We start from the raw sequence: 21803 nt of genomic DNA on the forward strand, positions 1-21803 counted from the left end.
AGTGAGAAAGCACCCTAGTGCGCAACACATGTAAGAGGCAAGCGAGAGAGGAGACACACTTACACACTGGTGTGCGGGTGAAACCACGGGAAGAAGAGAGGGCTTGCACAAGTGCTTAGGTTCCTTTGCACAGAACAGACATCCAATTAGGGTAAGCCTTGTTATCAGAGTCATCTGTTTAAGCAGAGACCTGATTGGTTTGTGGACTCAAAGGGCTGAGTCAGGAGGGGCTGGCCCACCTAGCTGTGCTCAGCTGAGGAAGAAGCAGGAAGTTCCTGTCAGGCAGGGCTGCTTACAGCCATCTTGCATGAGACTGGATCAGGTGCTAGTTTCGGTTCTGCTGGAGCAGATGAGGTGGCACCCTTAGACCTTTGTCCTTGGCTGACTGCCTATAAAAAGCTATTTTTCTCCTGTTTCTACTTCAATAGGAAAAAGGGGACAAAGAAGGGGAGTGAGAAGGAATTATGATCAGGGTTGTGGTGGCTTGATTCTGGTGTCCCCCATAAACTTAAGTATTCTGAATGCTATTCTCCCCAGTTGATGGCAATTGGAAATTAAAGCCTCCTGCAGGGGTGTATTGTTGGGGGTCAGACTTATTGGTGTGATAGCCAGTTTCCCCATACCAATGTCTGGCACACTCTCCTATTCGTGTTGTCCATCTTATGTGGGCCGGGGGATGATAGCCACTCTCTGCTCATGTGGTCATTTTCCCTGCCATCATGGAGAGTCCCCCTCAAGTCAGTAAGCCAAAATAAACCCCCTTTTATTCCCACAAGTTGCTCTTGGTTAGGTGATTTCTGCCAGCAATGCAAACCTGACTGCAACAAGGGTACATTGTGTATATGGATGGAACTTATCAGTAAAAAGTTACAACAAATAAGTTTTAAAAAGAATCTTCACAGTTGGTTGACAGTTTCATTGGCAGCTGAACATTTTCAATTGTTTTCTGTTTTGCTTCTTAAATTTGTCATTTCTTAGTTTGCTCTTTCATTTGTTTTGTAAGCATAATTTTACTCTAGGATTTTTCCACATTATTCATTAAAATTTAGTGAACTAAATGTTAATAAAAATTTTAAAAAAAAAAAAAAAAAAAAAATTTAGTGAACTAGAACACAGACATGGTAGTGTGAACCTTTGATCCCAGCACTCAGGAGGCTGAGGTAAAAGTATTGCTGTGAGTTGGAGACCAGTCTAGGGGTAGAGAGTGAGCTAGAACAAGACCTTACCTCAAAAAAAACAAAACAAAACAAAAAAAAAAAACCTAACAAAATTCAGTGACATAAAACAAAGGTGAAAATACATCTGTAGATAGCTTTGCTCCTATAAACACATGGAAAATAACTGGAAGAATAAGGAGACAAAATAACACTGGCTTCTTTGAAGAAAGAGAGAAAGTTTCTGAGGGAGACTAATGCCTCTTCATGTTATTTTCTCTGTGCTTTGACAGCTTTTTAATATGATCATTTCTGCTTTCATAAAGCAAAAAGTGTTTTCATCCAATAGAATTAAAGCTAAAAATAAATGTTTATTATTAAATGAATATCAACCATGGAGGAAGCCCAACTTTACTTTCACTTTTTAAAAAATTATTTATTTATTTATTAGAGACACAGAGAGAGAATGGGCATGCCAGGGCCTCTAGCCACTGTAAATGAACTCCAGATGCATACATCATCATGTGCACCTGTCTTATGTGGGACCTGGAGTATGGAACCTGGGTCCTTAGGCTTCTCAGGCAAGCACCTTAACCACTAAGTTATCTCTCCAGCACTAATTTCATTTAAAAAAAAAAAAAACTCACTAAGAAATGTGCACAGGAGTAGGCCAGATCTCCCTATTCCCCCACCACCACCCAGTTCAGTTCCCTGGTCCTGGTAGGTTCCCCTGCTGCTGCTTGGGTGACCTGACCCCTTGCTCTGCCTTCCTGATTGAAGGGTCCCTGGGTCCCCAATTCCTGGATCACCTGCTCAGGAGGGTGTGCACTGAAAGGTAGAGAGACCAGAGCAGATAAACTACCCCTTGTACTTCAGCCAAGCCACAGCTGAAACCACAGAGGAATTAGGGAGAGAAGCAAGAGTGCTGCTTCCATACTGAACCTGATAATCAGCTCCAGGGTGCAGGAGACAGACCCTGAGGATACTCAAGACCTACCAAAGCACCAAAGCAGAGATCCAGAGGCTTCTAAGAGCCCATCACTGAAGTAGACTTAAAACTCATCCAAAGCTGGGTGTGGTGGCACACACCTTTAGTCCCACACTTGGGAGGCACAGGTAGGAGGATTGCCATGAGTCCAAGGCCACCCTGAGACAACATAGTGAATTCCAGGTCAGCCTGGGCTAGAGTGAGACCCTACCTTGGAAAAAAAAAAAACAAAAACTCACTCCCCACAGTTCAGGGAATTTTGCAGAAAAGGAGGTTGAAAGATTATAAGCCACAGGTTGAGACATCATGCCCAGACAACTTGTCCCCCAAAAATAAATGATTACTGCTCCCATAATGAATGAACTACAGCCCCATAGGGAATACCTGCAACCCCATTGAGGAGGGTCCCCAATGGGGGGCAAGATAAGGGAAAAATGGTACCAACACATGATGTATCCATACGAAATGTGTTTAATAATAATGAAAGAAAGAAAGCTCTAACAAAACGTAAGCCAAATAAAGAAGAAAGAAAGAGAAAAGAAATATGCAACATTTAAGCCTAAAGGTCTGTTCAATAGCTAGGAACCCATGGGGACTTCTGCCATTAAACTATCATGCAGCATACAAATCAGATCTATGCCAAGTGCCCTCTCTTTTCTCTGTCATTTGCCTCAACTAGATCTCTTCACTCTTATTATTACCTAATAATAACTTCCTACTCATTTTTCCTCCAGAAATAATTGTATTTCTATATCACCATTTTTCCATTCTAAAAGGTAAAAGGCTGCTTTATGATCTATGATAAGAATTAGGAAAAAAAACCCTCAAATACCCTTTGTTCACCAATCCCATTATACTAGTGAAGAAACTAGAGCCAATGGTTTACATGCTTAAATTACAAAAAGTCAGTGGCAGATCCTTAACTGGAGAAGTTTCCAGATACCTCATCAGTGAATAAACATGGGAAGAAAACCAGCTTTTATAGAAACCCAAACAACTTAATTACAGGGAAATTTCACTAGAGATGGCTTTTAGTGGCATTTCCAACCCTTGCCCAGAAGAGATCACATGGTCCAAGGAGGCTGCCTAAGTAGAGAGGATAGAAGATCAGTGATGCTCTCTCCTTGCCCTACACGTCCTGACATTAGCCCATGAGGACCAGAACCTTGAGCACCAAACGTGACTTGCCTCATGTTGTAAATTTACTTCCCCTCAGTTCCTAAGATCATGTTTTCCAAATAAATATATAAAGGAGGGCACATCAATGGGGGCCAAGAAAAGAAAGTGCCAGTGAACAGGACGCTCTTTTGAAAGGAAGAAAACCCCAAACTTCACCAGGAACAAGGGGAACACTGCCACCTGCTGAAGAGTTAGAGTTGATGAGAAAGCTGCTACCAGTTAGAGGCAGCCACCCCCAGTCACTTAATGGATCTATATGCAGCCTCAGGCAAGTCAGGGGAGAAAGTTGAATTCTGGCTTTCATTAAGCCAACTTAGGCTGGTATATAGTTGGTTTGTCTCTGGCTTAAACGACCAGAGGCCTGATTCCCTCTTCCCCTTTGTTTCGTGAATATTGGTAAGTGGTGCCTTTTCATTTTCCACCAATCCTAAATCTCATAATACTAAGAAGGTTATTCAAGTAATACATGAATATGGTTAAATGTTTCCAGTGGTTCATCATTCCTGTTCCCTATAAATGTCTCTTTCCTCCCTTTTGTTTGTCCCATTTCTTCCTCTTTTACTCTTGTACAAATAGAAACACAAAAGACATTTACAACAGAGGGCTGGGAGAAGTTGCTTTTCCTGATATAAGATAGCTTCAGTCTTTGCTTTTTTTGCTGCCTCCCAAGTGCTGAGATTAAAGGTGTGCACCACACCAGGCTCTTTCTTCTTTAAAAAAAAAAAAAAAAAAAAAAAAAAAAAAATTATTTGCAAGCAGAGAGCGGGAGAGATAGAAGAGAGACAGGGAATGGGCATGCCAGGGCCTGTAGCCATTGCAAACAAATTCCAGACTCATGTGCCCCTTGTGCATCTAAGATCCTGGTTTATGTGGTCCTGGGGAATCAAACCTGGGTCCTTTGGCTTAGCAGGCAACCGCTTTAACCACTAAGGCCATCTCTACAGCCATCTTTCCTCTTTATTTATCCACTCTTTGCTGTCTCACACCCTTTCTTTTGCTGTCCTATCCCCATATTCCTCCCTGTGCCTACCTCAAGATTCACCTTACTTACACTCCAAAAACTGATGGCTGGAAGACCAGCTGGAAAGTGACACATACAGGACTGCAAGTTACACAACTCCAAGGCCACAGTTCACATTGTATATGATGTTGTGGTTTGGTGCCCTTTGATTTTTCAACCACATGAATGAGGTATCTTTAACTTATATTTAATTTTTAACCTGACTTTGGTACCCAATCATAGGCTGCTGTTTAATTTCATGGTCACACTAAATGACAGCATAAAAGGGTTCCAGACATTTCCCAGTTATGAGGGATTTTTTAATGGTTGTTATTAAAACAATATATTCAGACTAATAATACAAATTTGTAAGGAACAGTACTCCTATTATGATTATTTTTTTTAAGAACTTCAGGGACTGGAGAGATGGCTTAGCGGTTAAGTGCTTGCCTGTGAAGCCTAAGGACCCCGGTTCGAGGCTCGATTCCCCAGGACCCACGTTAGCCAGATGCACAAGGAGCACACGCATCTGGAGTTCGTTTGCAGTGGCCGGAGGCCCTGGCGTGCCCATTCTCTCTCTCTCTTTCTGTCTCTCTGAAATAAATAAATAAACAAAAAAATTAAAAAAAAAAAAGAACTTCAGAAAGAATTCTATAGAAAAACCTAATGTTGGGCAGATGATATAATTAAGTTGGTAGTGTTTGCCTAGCTTGCAGAAAGCACTAGGATTGGTCTCCAGAACCTCAAAAACCAGTGTGGTGGTATATACCTGTAATCTTAGCACCCTGGTGGTAGAGGCAAGAGGATCAGAAATTCAAGGCCAGGTGCTAAAGAGATGGCTCAGTGGTTAAAGGCACTTGCTTACCACATAAAGCCAGATGTGTCTGCAGTTTGCAACAGCAGGCGGCAGGAGGCCCTATGTGCCCATTCTCTTTCTCTAATAAATATCTAAATAAATAAAAAATATTAAAAAGAAATTCAAGGCCATTCTTTGTTGCATAGTGAATACCAAGGGATACACAAAAGCTTGTCTCAAAAGAAAGAAACAAAACAGAAAAACCTAATGTTTTCAGACCTAATTTTGAAAGGAAATTTTATCTTTCTGTTTGTTTGTTTTTCAAGGTAGGGTCTCACAATAGCCCAGGCTGATTTGGAATTCACTAGTAGTCTCAGGGTGGCCTCAAACTCAAACTCCTCCTAACCCTGCCTCCTCCTGAATGCTGGGTTTAAAGGCATGCTCCACCACACCTGTCCATCTTAATACAACAGAAAAATAGTTCCCTTTTGTGAATTTTGGTCTTTTAGTTATACTGAAAACCTTGCATTTCTTACAAGATGTACAGGAAACTTTAGAGGAAGAGCAAAGCTTATAGCACCTAAAAATTGATTTGGGAATACTGTAGTTCACCCATAATTCTCCTGAAATGAGGGCACTGGGACAAAGTTAATAGATGGATACAGTGGGTTATCAAAAGAAAGACTCCACTCATTGTCAGGCTCTGGCCTAGAAGTCTGAGGGACATTTCTTCTGAACATTCTGCCTCCCTGAGTGTTGTCACAGTGCTGGCTGCCAGAGCTGTGGACAATAGACTTCCCATATCACCTGGTGAATGTAAGAGGAAGACCTAAACTGAAGAAGTACAGGATTATTCATGTGCTCTAGTGGACTCGGCTATGTGTTAGGTACAACTGTCTGCATCCCATTTAGTCAATAGACCCTACTTATTGCTCAAATTTTCCTTATGATTTGATTTTGGCACATCAAAATTTCTAAATCTTTTTTGTTTTGTTTTGAGACAGGCCTGGGCATCAATCTCGTGGCTCTCCTACCTCAGTCTCCTGAGTACTGAGTACAGGTGTGGGCCACCACTTCCAACTGAACTTTCTTAGTCTTTAAAACAGAATTAAGCTATGTCCTGCCTGCTGTGAGTTCAAGGCCACCCTGAAACTACAGAGTGAATTCCAGGTCACCCTGGGCTAGAGTGAGTACCTACCTCAGGAAAAAAAAAAAAAAAAAAACCAAACCGTAAGGGCTGGAGATGCAGCTTAGCAGTTAAGGTGCTTGCTGTTGCAGTCACTTTCGTATTGCTGGCAGAAATCACCTGACCAAGAGCAGCTTTGGGGGCAGGGAGGAGAGTTTATTTTGGCTTACAGACTCGAGGGGAAGCTCCACAATGGCAGGGGAAAACGATGATGTGAGCAGAGGGTAGACATCACCCCCTGGCCAACATCAGATGGACAACAGCAACAGGAGAGTGTGCCAAACACTGGCAAGTGGACACTGGCTATAATACCCATAAGCCCGCCCCCAACAATACACCGCCTCCAGGAGGCATTAATTCCTAAATCTCCATCAGCTGGGAACCTAGCATTCAGAACACCTAAATTTAGAGGGGGACACCTGAATCAAACCACCATACCTAGAAAACCTAAGGACCCGAGTTTGATTCTCAATACCCACATAAAGCCAAATTCACTAAGTGGCACATGCATCTGGAATTCGTTTGCAGGAAGCCCATACTCTATTTCTGCCTTGTTCTCTCTCAAATTAATAAATAATAATAATAGTCACTAACATTTAAAGGTATGTAGTTGATCTAATGATAATGTAATTCACATGAATTTTTAACACTGGAGAGCATCGAGGTTAAGGAACTTCAATAAATTTTGGCTTATCTCTTTTATGTCTGTGTGCATACTTGTGTTTGTATGTGTGTATCACATGTGTGCTAGTGCACGTGGAGGATGAAGGCTGACTTCGGGTGTCTCCTTCAGCTGCTCTCCACCTTACACTTTGAAACAGTGCCTCTCATCCAACCTGGAGTTCACTGACTCAGATAGACTAGCTAGCTAGTGAGCCCCAGGGATTTCCTGTCTCAAACCCTCCAGCACCGGGATTATAGGCGCACACCACATCATGCAGCTTTATTAAGTGGGTGCTAGGGATCTGAATTTAGGCTCGCATGCTTGTGCAGCAAGCACTTTACCCCCTGAGCCCTCTCCCTAGCCTTGATCTTTGAAGTCTCACTAAGGATGGATAATGATGAGTATCAAATCGCTGAATATTTAGATTCCATTGGATACACTTAAGAATTCTATGTTTGACTTCCGGTTAAGATGGCGGCGTAGGTACCATGCCAAAGCAGCCTAGGGGGGAAAAAGACCAAAAAAACTCAGCAAAATACACACTTTTACTAAAAAGTGAGGTGTATAGGAAATTGAGGCGGCAGCGGAGAAGTAGAAGAGTTATAGAGCATCCAGAGCCTGCACAGGCAGGAAAAGCGGCTCCGGCAGCTCGGCCAACCGCCGCGCCCGCAGGGCAGCAGAAAGCCGCCAGACTATCGGCTCGAGCCGCAGGAAAAGCCAGGTGCGGGATTTTCCCCTCACACCGCGCTCTCCGCAACTCAGGAAATGTGAGGGGAGAGCGGCAGTGAGCAGCGGAGGAGCAGACTGCGAGATAGAAGAACACGTGGAGCAGCGAGAAAACCAGAGCAGCCGCGGCTCCCTCCCCTCCCCCGCCGCCTGAGCCCAGCTCCAGCGAACACAGCAGCGGCCAGGACCCGGCCACGCCAACTTGGGCTGACAGCGGGACCCAAGCAGGAGCAGAGTTCGGCAGCAACTTCAGCGGCTCCAGCACCGGTACCAGTGGCCTCAGCAGCAGCGGACCCAGGAGCGGCAGCGGCGGTAGATCCCGCAGCAGCGGCTTCGGGGGGAGCAGCGGCGGTGGACACGGCAGCGGCAGCTTCAGCAGCGGTGGTGGCTCCGGTGGTGGCAGCTACGGCAGCAGCAGAGGCAGCAGCAGCGGCTCGGTTTGCCCCATACGAAAAGCAAGTGCCCAGCTCCAGAAATCAGAACAGCAGCCCGACGACCCAGGCAGCAACTTGACTGAGACCAAAATCACCCAAGGTAACTGGGTTTGCACCAGGGAAGGGTCTCACTTGGTCACAAGCTGACTTGGATCCCTCAACAGACCAGAAATCTAAACCTCTTTGTTGATAGAGGATCTGGTCATTATAATAACTACTCTTGCATACATACTCGGGGCTGTTTTTGATTGAATGTGTACAGTGTTTAGTTAAATTTTAGAATCTACCTGTATTTTATTCCACTCAGCCTGCTTGAATACTCCTATAGCAGGGAAACTCAACCCCTAAGAACATCTTTGTAGATACTCTGAGAGTCTTAAGAGCCACACCTAATACCTTAAGGTCCTACCCTGAAAATATATTACATCAAATCAATTGATACAGCTAAGAATACACAGCTAGCTAGAAAATCCAAGCATTAACTTAATCCAAGTTGCAACAATATATACATTATAACACAAGAAACACTAAAAAGCAAGACGATATGAATCCACCTAAATGTATTAATGCATCAAAAATGTCCTCCAGTGAGAAAGAGTTAGAGGATATGCCTGAGAAAGAGTTCAAAAGAATAATTATAAATATGTTCAAAGAGGTCAAAGAACACATGAAAACAATCAAAGAAGAAATCAAAGAGGAAATCAAAGGAATCAAAGAAGAGGCAGGATACCAATTTAATGAAATAAAGAAGGCAATACAAGACATAAATAGGGAAATAGAAATAATAAAGAAAAACCAGTCAGAATTACTAGCAATGAAGAACACAGTTAATGAAATAAAAAACTCTGTAGAAAATCTCACCAGTAGGATGGATGAGGGAGAGGACAGAATATCTAAGCTAGAAGACCAGGTGGCAGACCTAATGCAGGCCAACAAAGAGAAACACAAACTTATAGAAAAGTATGAGTGGGAATTTCAAGATATTAGGGACACTATGAAAAGATCCAATATAAGAATTCAGGGCATAGTAGAAGGAGAAGAACTCCACTCCAGAAGCATAGTAGGCATCTTCAACAAAATCATAGAGGAAAATTTCCCCCAAATTGGGAAAGAGGTGCCAATACAGATACAGGAAGCCTTTAGAACCCCAGCCAGACAAAACCCAGAAAGAACCTCTCCTCGCCATATTATAATCAAACTTCCAAACACACACACCAAAGAAAAAATATTGAAAGCAGTTAGAGAGAAAATTCAAGTTACCTACAAAAGCAAGCCCATCAGGATTACAGCAAATTATTCAACACAAACTTTTAAAGCCAGAAGGGCTTGGAGTGATATATTCCAAGTTCCGAAAGATAACAACTGTCAACCAAGGTTACTTTATCCTGCAAAGTTATCCATTCAGATAGATGGAGAAATAAAGACATTCCATGACAAAAGCAGGTTAAAGGAGTATTTGAAGACAAAACCAGCTCTACAGAAAATACTTGATAGAATCCTCCATGCTGAACAAAAGGAAAAGCACACATATAAGGAACCTAGAAAAAACAAGCTATACTCAAATACCAGTTAACAGAAGAGAGCACAGGTAGAACCAGTAACACACACACACACACACACACACAAATGGCAAACATAAATACACACCTTTCAATAATATCTCTTAATATCAACGGTCTCAATGCCCCAACGAAAAGACATAGATTTGCAGACTGGCTTAAAAAGCAGGATCCTACAATTTGTTGTCTCCAAGAAACTCACCTTTCTACAAAGGATAGACATTATCTTAGGGTGAAAGGTTGGAAGACGGTGTTTCAAGCAAATGGGCCTAGAAAACAAGCAGGGGTTGCTATCCTAATATCAGACAGGGTAGACTTTAGTCCGACGTTAGTCAAGAAAGATAAGGAAGGTCACTTTATATTGATTAAGGGCACACTCCAACAGGAGGACATTACAATCCTAAACATATATGCACCTAACATGGGGGCTCCCAAATTCGTCAAACAAACACTATTAGAACTAAGGTCACAGATAACACCAAACACAGTGGTGGTGGGTGACTTTAACACCCCACTCTCATCAATTGACAGGTCATCCAGGGAAAGAATAAACAGAGAGGCATCTGGACTAAATGAGGTCATAGAAGGAATGGACCTAACAGATATATACAGGACATTTCATCCAAAGGCTGCAGAATATACATTCTTTTCAGCAGCACATGGAACATTCTCTAAAATAGACCATATATTAGGACACAAAGCAAATCTTAACAAATTCAGGAAAATTGAAATAATTCCTTGCATTCTATCTGACCACAATGGAATTAAACTACAAATCAGTAGCAAGAAAGGCTATAGAGCATACACAAAATCATGGAAACTAAACAATACACTACTAAATGATGAGTGGGTCAATGAAGAAATCAAAAAAGAAATCAAAAAATTTATAGAGTCAAATGATAATGAGAACACAACATACCAAAATCTCTGGGACACAATGAAGGCAGTTCTAAGAGGTAAATTTATAGCCTTAAGTGCCTATATTAAGAAATTAGAAAGGTCGCAAGTAAACGACCTAATGCTTCGCCTTAAAGCCTTGGAAAAAGAAGAACAAGGCAAACCAAAAATTAGTAGACGGGAAGAAATAATAAATATTAGGGCAGAAATTAATGAAATAGAAACAAAAAGAACAATCCGAAGAATTAATGAAACAAAGAGTTGGTTCTTTGAAAGGATAAACAAGATTGATAAACCCTTAGCAAATCTGACCAAAAGAAAGAGAGAAGAGACACAAATTAATAAAATCAGAGATGAACAAGGTAACATCACAACAGATTCCAGAGAAATTCAAAAAATCATAGGGACATACTATAAAAGCATATACTCCACAAAGTATGAAAATCTGAAAGAAATGGATGCTTTCCTTGATTTATATGACCTACCTAAATTAAATCAAAATGAGATTAATCACTTAAATAGACCTATAACAAACATGGAGATCCGAACAGTTATCAATAATCTCCCAACTAAAAAAAGCCCAGGCCCGGATGGATTCACTGCTGAATTTTACCAGACTTTTAAGGAAGAGCTAACACCATTGCTTCTTAAGCTTTTCCAGGAAATAGAAAAAGAAGGAATTCTACCAAACTCCTTCTATGAGGCCAGCATCACCCTGATACCAAAACCAGGCAAAGATAGAACAAAAAAAGAAAATTACAGACCAATCTCCCTCATGAACATAGATGCAAAAATTCTCAACAAAATATTGGCAAACAGAATACAAGAGTATATCAAAAAGATCATTCACCCTGACCAAGTAGGCTTTATCACAGAGATGCAGGGACGGTTCAACATACGCAAATCTATAAATGTAATACATTACATAAACGGGTTGAAGGACAAAAATCACATGATCATCTCATTAGATGCAGAGAAAGCATTTGACAAAATCCAACATCCCTTCATGATAAAAGTCCTACAGAGACTGGGAATAGAAGGAACATATCTCAATATAATAAAGGCTATTTATGACAAGCCTACAGCCAACATATTACTAAATGGGGAAAAACTGGAAGCTTTCCCACTAAAATCAGGAACAAGACAAGGGTGTCCACTGTCTCCACTTCTATTTAATATAGTTTTGGAAGTCTTAGCCATAGCAATAAGGCAAGAGACACACATAAAAGGGATACAAATTGGAAAGGAAGAAATCAAGTTATCATTATTTGCAGATGACATGATTCTATACATAAAGGACCCTAAAGACTCTACTAGCAAGCTGTTAGAGCTGATCAAAACCTACAGCAATGTAGCAGGATACAAAATAAATACACAGAAATCAGTAGCCTTCATATATGCTAACAACAAACACACAGAGGATGAAATCAGAGAATCACTCCCATTCACAATTGCATCAAAAAAAATAAAATACCTTGGAATAAACCTAACCAAGGAAATAAAGAATCTCTACAATGAGAACTTTAAAACACTCAAGCGAGAAATTGCAGAAGACACTAGAAAGTGGAGAAACATCCCTTTTTCCTGGATTGGAAGAATCAATATCGTGAAAATGGCAATCTTACCTAAAGCAATCTACACATTTAATGCAATCCCTATCAAAATTCCAAAGGCTTTCTTCATGGAAATAGAAAAAACAATCCAAAAATTCATTTGGAATCACAAAAAACCTCGAATATCTAAAATAATACTGAGCAACAAAAAAGAGGCTGGTGGTATCACCATACCTGATTTTACCCTATACTACAGAGCCATAGTAACAAAAACAGCATGGTACTGGCACAAAAACAGACATGTAGATCAGTGGAACAGAATAGAGGACCCAGATGTAAGCCCAAGTAGCTATAGCCACCTGATATTCGATAAAAATGCCAAAAATACTCATTGGAGAAGAGACAGCCTCTTCAGCAAATGGTGTTTTGAAAACTGGATAAATATCTGCAGAAGGATGAAAATAGATTCTTCTCTCTCGCCATGCACAAGAATTAAGTCCAAATGGATTAAAGACCTTAACATCAGACCGGAAACTTTGAAACTGCTAGAGGAAAAAGTAGGGGAAACACTTCAACATATTGGTCTTGGCAAAGACTTTCTGAATACAACCCCAATTGCTCAGGCAATAAAACCACAGATTAACCACTGGGACCTAATGAAATTACAAAGATTTTGCACCGCAAAGGACACAGTGAAAAAAGCAAAGAGGCAACCTACAGAATGGGAAAAAATCTTCGCCAGCTATATATCTGATAGAGGATTAATATCTAGGATATACAAAGAACTCAAAAAGTTAAATAATAAGGAATCAAACAAGCCAATCAAAAAATGGGCTATGGAGCTAAATAGAGAGTTCTCAAAGGAAGAAATACGAATGGCATATAAGCATCTTAAAAAATGTTCTATGTCACTAGTCATCAGGGAAATGCAGATTAAAACTACATTGAGATTCCATCTCACTCCTGTCAGATTGGCCACCATCATGAAAACAAATGATCATAAATGTTGGCGGGGATGTGGAAAAAAAGGAACCCTTCTGCACTGCTGGTGGGAATGCAATCTGGTCCAGCCATTGTGGAAATCAGTGTGGAGGTTCCTAAAGCAGCTAGAGATTGATCTACCATATGACCCAGCTATAGCACTCCTAGGCATATATCCAAAGGACTCATCTCATTTCCTTAGAAGTACATGCTCAACCATGTTTATTGCTGCTCAATTTATAATAGCTGGGAAATGGAACCAGCCTAGATGTCCCTCAACAGATGAGTGGATAATGAAGATGTGGTACATTTATACAATGGAGTTCTACTCAGCGGTAAAGAAAAATGAAGTTATGAAATTTGCAGAAAAATGGATGGACCTGGAAAGGATTATCCTAAGTGAGGTAACCCAGGCCCAGAAAGCCAAGTGCCACATGTTCTCTCTCATATGTGGATCCTAGCTACAGATGACTGGGCTTCTGCGTGAGAATGAAAATACTTAGTAGCAGAGGCCAGTAAGTTGAAAAGGAGACATAAAGGGTGGAGAAAGGAAGGGAGGAGGATATTTATTAGGTTGATATTGTATATATGTAATTACAATGATTGTAATGGGGAGGTAATATGATGGAGAATGGAATTTCAAACGGGAAAGTGTGGGGGTGGGGAGGGAGGGAATTACCATGGGATATATTTTATAATCATGGAAAATGTTAATAAAAATTTAAAAAAAAAAAAAAAAAAAGAATTCTATGTTTGCCGGGCATGATGGTGTACGCCTTTAATCCCAGCACTTGGGAGGCAGAGGTAGGAGGATCGCCATGAGTTCGAGGCCACCCTGAGACTACATAGTGAATTACAGGTCAGCCTGAGCTAGAGTGAGACCCTACCTCGAAAAAAAAAAAAAAAAAAGCATTCTATATTTGCCAAATGTGGTGACACACAAATGTAATTGTGTAATTGTAGCACTTGGAAGGTGGAAGCAGGAGGATCAAGAGTTCAAGTTTGGGTGGACTTAGGGAGATGGCTCAGCAGGTAAGAGGACTTGCTGAGTAAGCATGAAAGTCTGACAGAGCCTGATTAACCCTGAGTTCAATTCCTCAGTAGCCACATAAACAGCTTGGTGTAACCACACATTGTAATTCCGGCCACGTGTGGAGTAGAAACCAGAGAAACAATGGGGCTTGCTGATCAGTATGATTGTGAAAATGGCAGCTCTGGGTCCCCTAAGAGACTTAGATCAAGAAAACAAGGTGGGCCAGCCTGAGACTAATCCCAGGTCAGCCTGAGCTAGAGCAAGACCCTACCTCGAAAAATAAAAAAGAAAAAGAAAACAAGCTGATGAGTGGCAGGAAGACACAGGACATTCTCCTCTGACCTCTTCTCTCTCTCTTTCCCTCCCTCTCCCCCCCTTCACACACACACACACACACACACAAAGCATTCGAGGTCATCCTCAGCCACCATAGAAAGTTCAAGGCCACATTGGACTACATGAGAGCCTGTCTCAACAACAGTTCTGCCTTTTAAAAAATAATTTACTAATTTATTTATTTGAAAGAGACAGAATATGGGTGTGCCAGGGCCTCTTGCTGCTTTCAACTAATGATGTAGGATTTGGTGATTCAGGGGTGGGGGCTGTGAACCTCAATTTTTTTTCTGAGGTAGGGTCTCACTTTAGCTGACCTGGAATTCACCATGTAGTCTCAGAGTGGCCTCAAACTCATGGCAATCCTCCTACCTCTGACTTCCAAGTGCTGGGATTAAAGGTGTGTGCCACCACGCCTGGCTTCAACTTTTTTAAAAAAAATTATTTACTTTGAGAGAGAGGAAAAGAGTCACCTAGAGAGAAAAAAATGTGTGCAGCAGGGACTCCAGCCACTGCAAAGGAACTCAAGATGCATGCAGCACCTTGTGCATCTGGCTTTATCAGGAGAATGGAATATGGGTCCTTTGGCTTGGCAGGCAAGTGCCTTCAGTGCTAAGCCATCTCTCCAGCTCCAACCCCAACTTTTGGGCCCCTATCAGTTTTAGCAAAGAATGGATAAAACAGACTCTAAGAAAAGTAAATTGTGAATTAAGATCCAGGGAGGAGGCTCTAGCTTAAAGACTCAAGTCAGAGGAGATTTCTTGCCGGGCTGGAAAGGGAGAAGGGAAAAGGAGAGGCTCTCCATCACAAAGAACTCTCTGGGGGTAAAGGGCTCTGGAGGAGGCACACCCACCCACAGTGGGAGGCAAAGCGAAAGAGCAGAAAGATCCCTCCACACAAAGAACCAGAGGATTAAGAAATAGTGAAGGACTCAGATCAAAGAAAAACCACAGATGTAACAAAGTGAGAAAGCACCCCAAAACAAGACACATGTAGAAGACAAATAGGAAAATGCCCAGGCAGAAGGAAGTGTCTCCCTTCCTTTAGTGGAGAGACAGATTTACACACTGGTATTCAGGCAGAAACCACAGGAAGAAGAGAGATTGCACATGTGATTAGGCTCCTTTATACAGATCATATATCCAATTAGTGTGAGCCTTATTAAGACTCAGGTGTGTAAGCAAAGACCTGATTGGTTTGTGAACTAAAAGGACTGAGTCAGTAGAGGCCAGTCTACTTATGTCTGCTGAGCTGAGGATGAGGCAGAAAGTTCCCGCCAGGAAGTGTGGCTTACAGCCATCTTGGATGAGACTGGATGAGATGTAGGTACTCGAATAGCATTCTTGGGCCTTTGTCCCTGGCTAACTGTCTATAAATCTACAAAAAAAAGCTACCTTTCTCCTGCTTCTCCTTCAGCAACTCCAGGTGCATGTTCCATTTTATGTATCTGACTTTTCATGGATACTCAGGAGTTGAATCTGGCAGTCAGGTGTTGCAAGCAAGTGCCTTTAAGGTTGAGCCATCTTGTCAGCCCAATAACTCTACTTTGAATTGTTAATGATTATAGGACATTACTTCCATTGCAACTACTCAAATAAATAAGTTTAGTTCCAACTCAAAAATGTGTTGGAAAAACTTGAAAAAAAATTCCTAAGTTTTTTTTGGCAAGCTAACAAAAAAGTATATACACATGATCTAGCAAAAAAAAAAATTTTTTTTTAAATTTTTATTAGCATTTTCCATGATTATAAAAAAAATCCCATGTTAATTCCCTTCCCCCCCCATTTTCCCCTTTGAAATTCCATTCTCCATCATATTACCTCCCCATAGCAAAATTTTAATACATGTGCATAAGAAATATACCATGTAAGGATGTGTGTGTAAGCACATGTGTGTGTGCGTGTGTGTGTTTTCTGGTGTTATCATTCAGCCTAGGCTGTCTTTGAACTCACTATGCACATGAGAGTGACCTAGAACTTCTCATCTTCCTGTTTCTACCTCCCAAATGCTATGATTACAGGTGTATACCACCACACCAAGTTTATATGGGTCACTGAAGATCAAACACGGGCCTTCAAGCATGCTAGGCAAGCATGTACCAACTGAGCCTCTTTGCCACCCCATACATGCTATTTAAAATAGTAAAAGATCAGAAAAACATTGAATGTGTATTAGTCTGTATAACACAATGTAATCAAGCCTGGTGGCACACACCTGTGCTCCTTGAACTTGAGAGAGAAAAAAGGCAGGAGGATCAGGAAATCAAGGCTCAAAGCCAACATGAACAATATGATACTCTGCCTCAAAAAAAAAAAAAACAAGCCAAAGAAAAGTATGTATAAGAAAATGTGATGTTATCATACAATAGAACATTGTATACCAAGATAAGAAGAGTAAATTACACCAACCAATCACCACAAAAATATACCTCAAGGTCTAGTAGAAGCTAGTGAAGACTGGTCCTCAGAATTAAAATGAGCTCACTTTTCATTTTCTATCCTTCTCATAGCTGAGAATCCAGTCCAGAAAGCAAAAGAGGCCTCTGGGCTATATGGCACCACCTCACCCTTGGTCCTGAAGCAGAGCACTTTGAGCAAGTGTATACCATGGCTGTGTCACAGTTGTGATCATGAAGATTTTGTAGTTATCTGAGGCATTTAATGACTTCTAGACTGGACATAAATGAGAACAAAGGGCCAAGGAACCACTTAGGAAGCAAAGGACTTCCTCATCTATCTGGAATCTCTGCTTGCCTGGAAAGAGGAAGTCAGTTCCCCAAACATGACAAGATGGGTTCAAACCTCAGTGGTGAGTAATCTTTATGTACCTCTCACCAAGGGGGGAGGAGCGGAGGAAAAGTTACTGGAAGGATTGCGTTCATTAGCTCTTGGGATTTATAGGTGCAAAGATGAAGCAGGAGAATGTGTGTCATAGCTCAGGACACATAAGTAAACTGGATTGCCACCTGTTGTATATATTTTCAGCTTCTTGCTGCATTCGATATTTCTCCATTACTCCATTCTTGTCTTTTGAAGCAGACAAGCTGTTAATTTTTTTTGTTTTGTTTTGTTTTGTTTTTTGAGGTAGGGTCTCACTCTAGCTCAGGCTGACCTGAAATTCACTATGTAGTCTTAGGGTGGCCTCGAACTCATGGCGATCCTCCTACCTCTTCCTCCTGAGTGCTGGGATTAAAGGCGTGTGCCATTACACCTGGTGACTGAGCATTTCTTGAGTTTGTTACACTTTTATTAAAATACTGTGTATTAACTATACAAAATATTGGGTTTTATTATGACACAAACAGAAATAAGGAAGGAAAGGTTTATCTAGGTTGGCAGTTTTGGGAGGCTTTCAGTCCAGCATGGTGAGAAGGCAGTGGTGGAGTTTGTGGCAGTTGGAGCATGTGGCAGAGACTCCTCTCTCGGTGATAGACAGGAAGCAGAGAACTAGGTCAGAAACTATGGTGAGTATAATTTTAAAAGGTCAGACCCTAATGACCTCTTTCCACTAGCTAGGCCCTACCGATAATAGGTACACAGCATTCAAAATAGTGCCACAAGCCAAGGACCAAATGTTTAAGCATGTCAGACTCAAACTATAACAATCTACCCCTAACCCTAAAAGGCTCTTTGGATTCCAGCATTCTCATCTTTAAAATGGGGATAATAAGAGTACCCATCACACAGCGTTATTGTAAGGAGGAAAAGGGATAAAAGGGAGGCGAGAAGGAGAGACAGAGAAAGAAGAGAAAGGAAGAGTTAGAACAAGTTTGGCACATCATAAGCAATATAGCTGTTACTGACTACAGATGCTATTTTTTTTGGTGATGCAATCCATGTATGTTTATTTTTTATTAATTTACTTTTTGAGGTAGGGTCTCATGTTAGCCCAGGCTGACCTGGAACTCACTGTGTAGTCCCAGGCTGGTCTTGAACTCACAGTGATCTTCCTACCTCAGCCTGCTGAGTGCTGGGATTAAAGGCATATACCACCACACCCAGACAGGAAATCTATTAGTTTTTCAAGATAGGTTCTTGCTCTAACCTAGGCTGACCTGGAATTCACTATGTTGTCTCAGGCTGGCCTCACACTCACAGTGGTCCTCCTACCTTGGCCTGCTGAGTGCTGGGATTAAAGGCAGGGGCTACGATACCCCACAAGCACTATATATATGTATGTATTTTTATTTATTTATTTGAGAGAGAGAGAGGCAGATAGAGAGAAAGAGAAAATGGGCACACCAGGGCCTCCAGTCACTTCAAATGAAATGAAAATGATGCATGTGCCCCCTTGTGCATCTGGCTTACATGGGTCCTGGGGTATGGAACCGTGGTCCTTAGGCTTCACAGGCAAACGCCTTAACCGCTAAGCCATTCCCCCCCCCCAGGCACTATATTTTAATTGTATTCTTTGCTGTCTACCCTAGCACCTTGACTATTGTTTGATTGATAAACTTCTAATAAATGATGAATGAATGACGAATAACCACCACAAGAGCACCTTGATGCTTTACGTTATCACAATAAAACAGGATTGTAAAAATAGTTCTGTGTCTTGTATTAATCTTGTGGCTTACTAATGTCTCAGTTAAGAGTTGTAGCTGCTTTTGCCTTGAGTCATTCGAGAATGCAGATTTTTTTTTAAAAAATATTTATTTGCAAGCAGAGAAAGAGAATGGGCAAATCAAGGCCTGTAGCCACTGCAAACACAGTACATGTGATACTTTGTGCATCTGGCTTTATGTAGATACTGGAGAATCAAACCCAAGTCATTAGGCTTTGCAGGCAAACACCTTAACCGCTGAGCCATCTCTCTCCAGCCATAGAACGCAGTTTTGAAACTGTGAGAACAATCCAATCACATTCATCTACCTCGTGCTTCTCTTAAGTCATAAACGACGTCCAGCATTGTGACATGAGGAAGAGTGCACACCAGCTCTTTCCCAGCCAATTCCAGGTTCCGCCTGAGGGCCAGCGTTAAGTGTCACCTCCCTTATGGACTAGGTAGCTCCTTGCATGTATCTCCCACAACCTGGAAGAATGCTAGTCCCAGCTGAACTATACGCAGAGCAAATGGGCCTGGCTTCTCCAAGAACCAGCCTCCTCCCGAAGGGACAATAACGGAAGGAAAGCTTCATCCACACTGTCTGCTTTCAGCCCAAAGAACCACTCACTACATCCTGGCTTTTACTTTGGTGAGGCTATTTGCACTTCTGTGGGGCTAAGAAAAGAAATATTGTGTAAATCTTTGTTTTATCTTACTTTTCACATTGCCTAGAAGTTTTTGTATATCAGATAAGTGTTCACATAAATATCTATAAACTCGGTAACTGAAAGATCACAGGTTTTTATCAAATACAAAACTTTAATAGATAAAATAGCAGCAGGGTAAAATATTGTCCTTAAATAAAATCATCTACTTTATATCATAAAGTCATGTTATATAACCTTTTCTTCCTACTTTTCAGTATGGGATGTTTTCTGGAAAGATCTTAATCACTATTTCCATGTTTTGTTTCCTAAAGTGAGTATCAGTAGAGGAAGTGTCGGGCTTAGTTAATAATATTCTGTGTCCTAAAGGGGAAAGATGAGTCCTTCTTAATTACAAAAGCAAGTGCGTTATCTTAACTTTTCCCTCAGTTACAGCACATTAAAATAAAATTAAAATTCCCCAGAATATGAACACCTAATTTTATTAGAAGCTAACTTTTCTCTTTCAGTTAAGCATTGATGAAGTTATTTTCTAATATTCCTTTTTTAAATTTCTCTAAACTGAAGCCAGATGTGTGGTATGTGCATATAATCTCAGAATTCAGGAGGCTGAGGCAGGAGAATCACTATCAACTTGAGGCCAGCCTAGGCCTCTAAAAAAACCCTACTTAAAAAAAAAAAAAAAAAGCTGCTGGGTATGGTACCATGCACCTTTAATCCCAGTACTCAGGAGGCAGATGCAGGAGGATCATTATGAGTTCAAGACTAGCCTGAAAAGGCAGACTTGAGTTCCAGGACAGCCTGGGCTAAAGTGAGACCCTACCTCAAAAAAATAGCAACAACAACAAAAGCCCAAACCAAGAACATTTAAAGTTATCTAAGATGGAAGTAGGCAGATCACAATGAAGGCTTAATTTCAGAGTATCCTGATTAGCTCTGTAAAAGTATAACACTTTAATAAAACCCTAGTGTGGTAGAAAGAAATCTACAATGTTATTATTCTAGAACTGGGACCAGTAACAACCTTTTTATTTCCGAGTGAGTCAGGCAGTTAATTCGTGTCCTGTGGCCCGTGGTGGCGAGGCTGGAGAGCTGAGGAGGCCAGCGTAGCACCAGAAAGGAGGTGCCATGTGGCATACAAGAAAGGGCTGGGGGCTGTGGAGGGAGAAATGAAGGCATGGGGCTCAAGGCTCAGCAGTTTCCTTAAATCCCATCCTACTGTGAACCCAAATCCATAGATGTAAAAACCATAGGGAAGGGAAGAGGGAGCGGAGGAAAGTCAGACTGGTCTTGAACTCACAGCCATCCTCCTACCTCTACTTCACAAGTGCAGGGATTAAAGGCATCCACGACCATGCCCAGCCTAAGTTTTTTTCTAACTATTTTGGCAATTGTCTTAATTTTGCTCAGGATACTACAACAGTCGTAAAGACTGAGTGAGTTAATTTTCTCGGGGTGAAAGGCTGGTTTGTCCATGTTGTAGTTACTTTCTCTTTGCTAGGACAAATCACCTTACAGTCATGAGGGGAAGCTTCATGATGACAGGGGGAAGCATGGCATGAGCCGAGGCTGGACATCACCTCTGCCACAGCAGGTGGAAAACAGCAGCAGGAGAGTAAGCTGAGCGCTAGCAAGGGGAGCTAGAGATAACACCCCTAAGCCCACCTTCAAACACACTCACTCCAGCAAGGCTCCATCTCCCAAACAGCCATCAGCTGGGGACCAAGCATTCAAAACACATGAGCTTATGTGAGACATCTGATTCAAATCAACACAGTTCAGATTTAAGATGGAAGCTGAAGGATGTAGATAGGAGATAGTGTTTGCCTAGCCTGAGAAGGGCCTTGCATGGGGATAGAGAGGAGGGGGGAGGGAGAGAAAGGGAGGAGGAAGAGGAAGAGGGAGGGAAGGAAAAAAAGGAGGGAGAAAGTTAAAGAAGGAGGGAAGAAGAGGGTAGCGAAGTAAGATTAAGAGAAGGAAGGAGGGGAGAAGAGAGGAAAGGAAGGGAAGATTTAAAAAGGAGATGCTAGCTGATTTGATTCCCAGTGAAGGCTCTCTTTCTGGTTTGCAGACAGCCATCATCTCTCTGTGTCTTCTTAAACAGAAAGAA

This window comes from Jaculus jaculus, chromosome 1, assembly GCF_020740685.1.
Source record: "Jaculus jaculus isolate mJacJac1 chromosome 1, mJacJac1.mat.Y.cur, whole genome shotgun sequence".
In the NCBI taxonomy this organism is placed as follows: Eukaryota; Metazoa; Chordata; class Mammalia; order Rodentia; family Dipodidae; genus Jaculus; species Jaculus jaculus.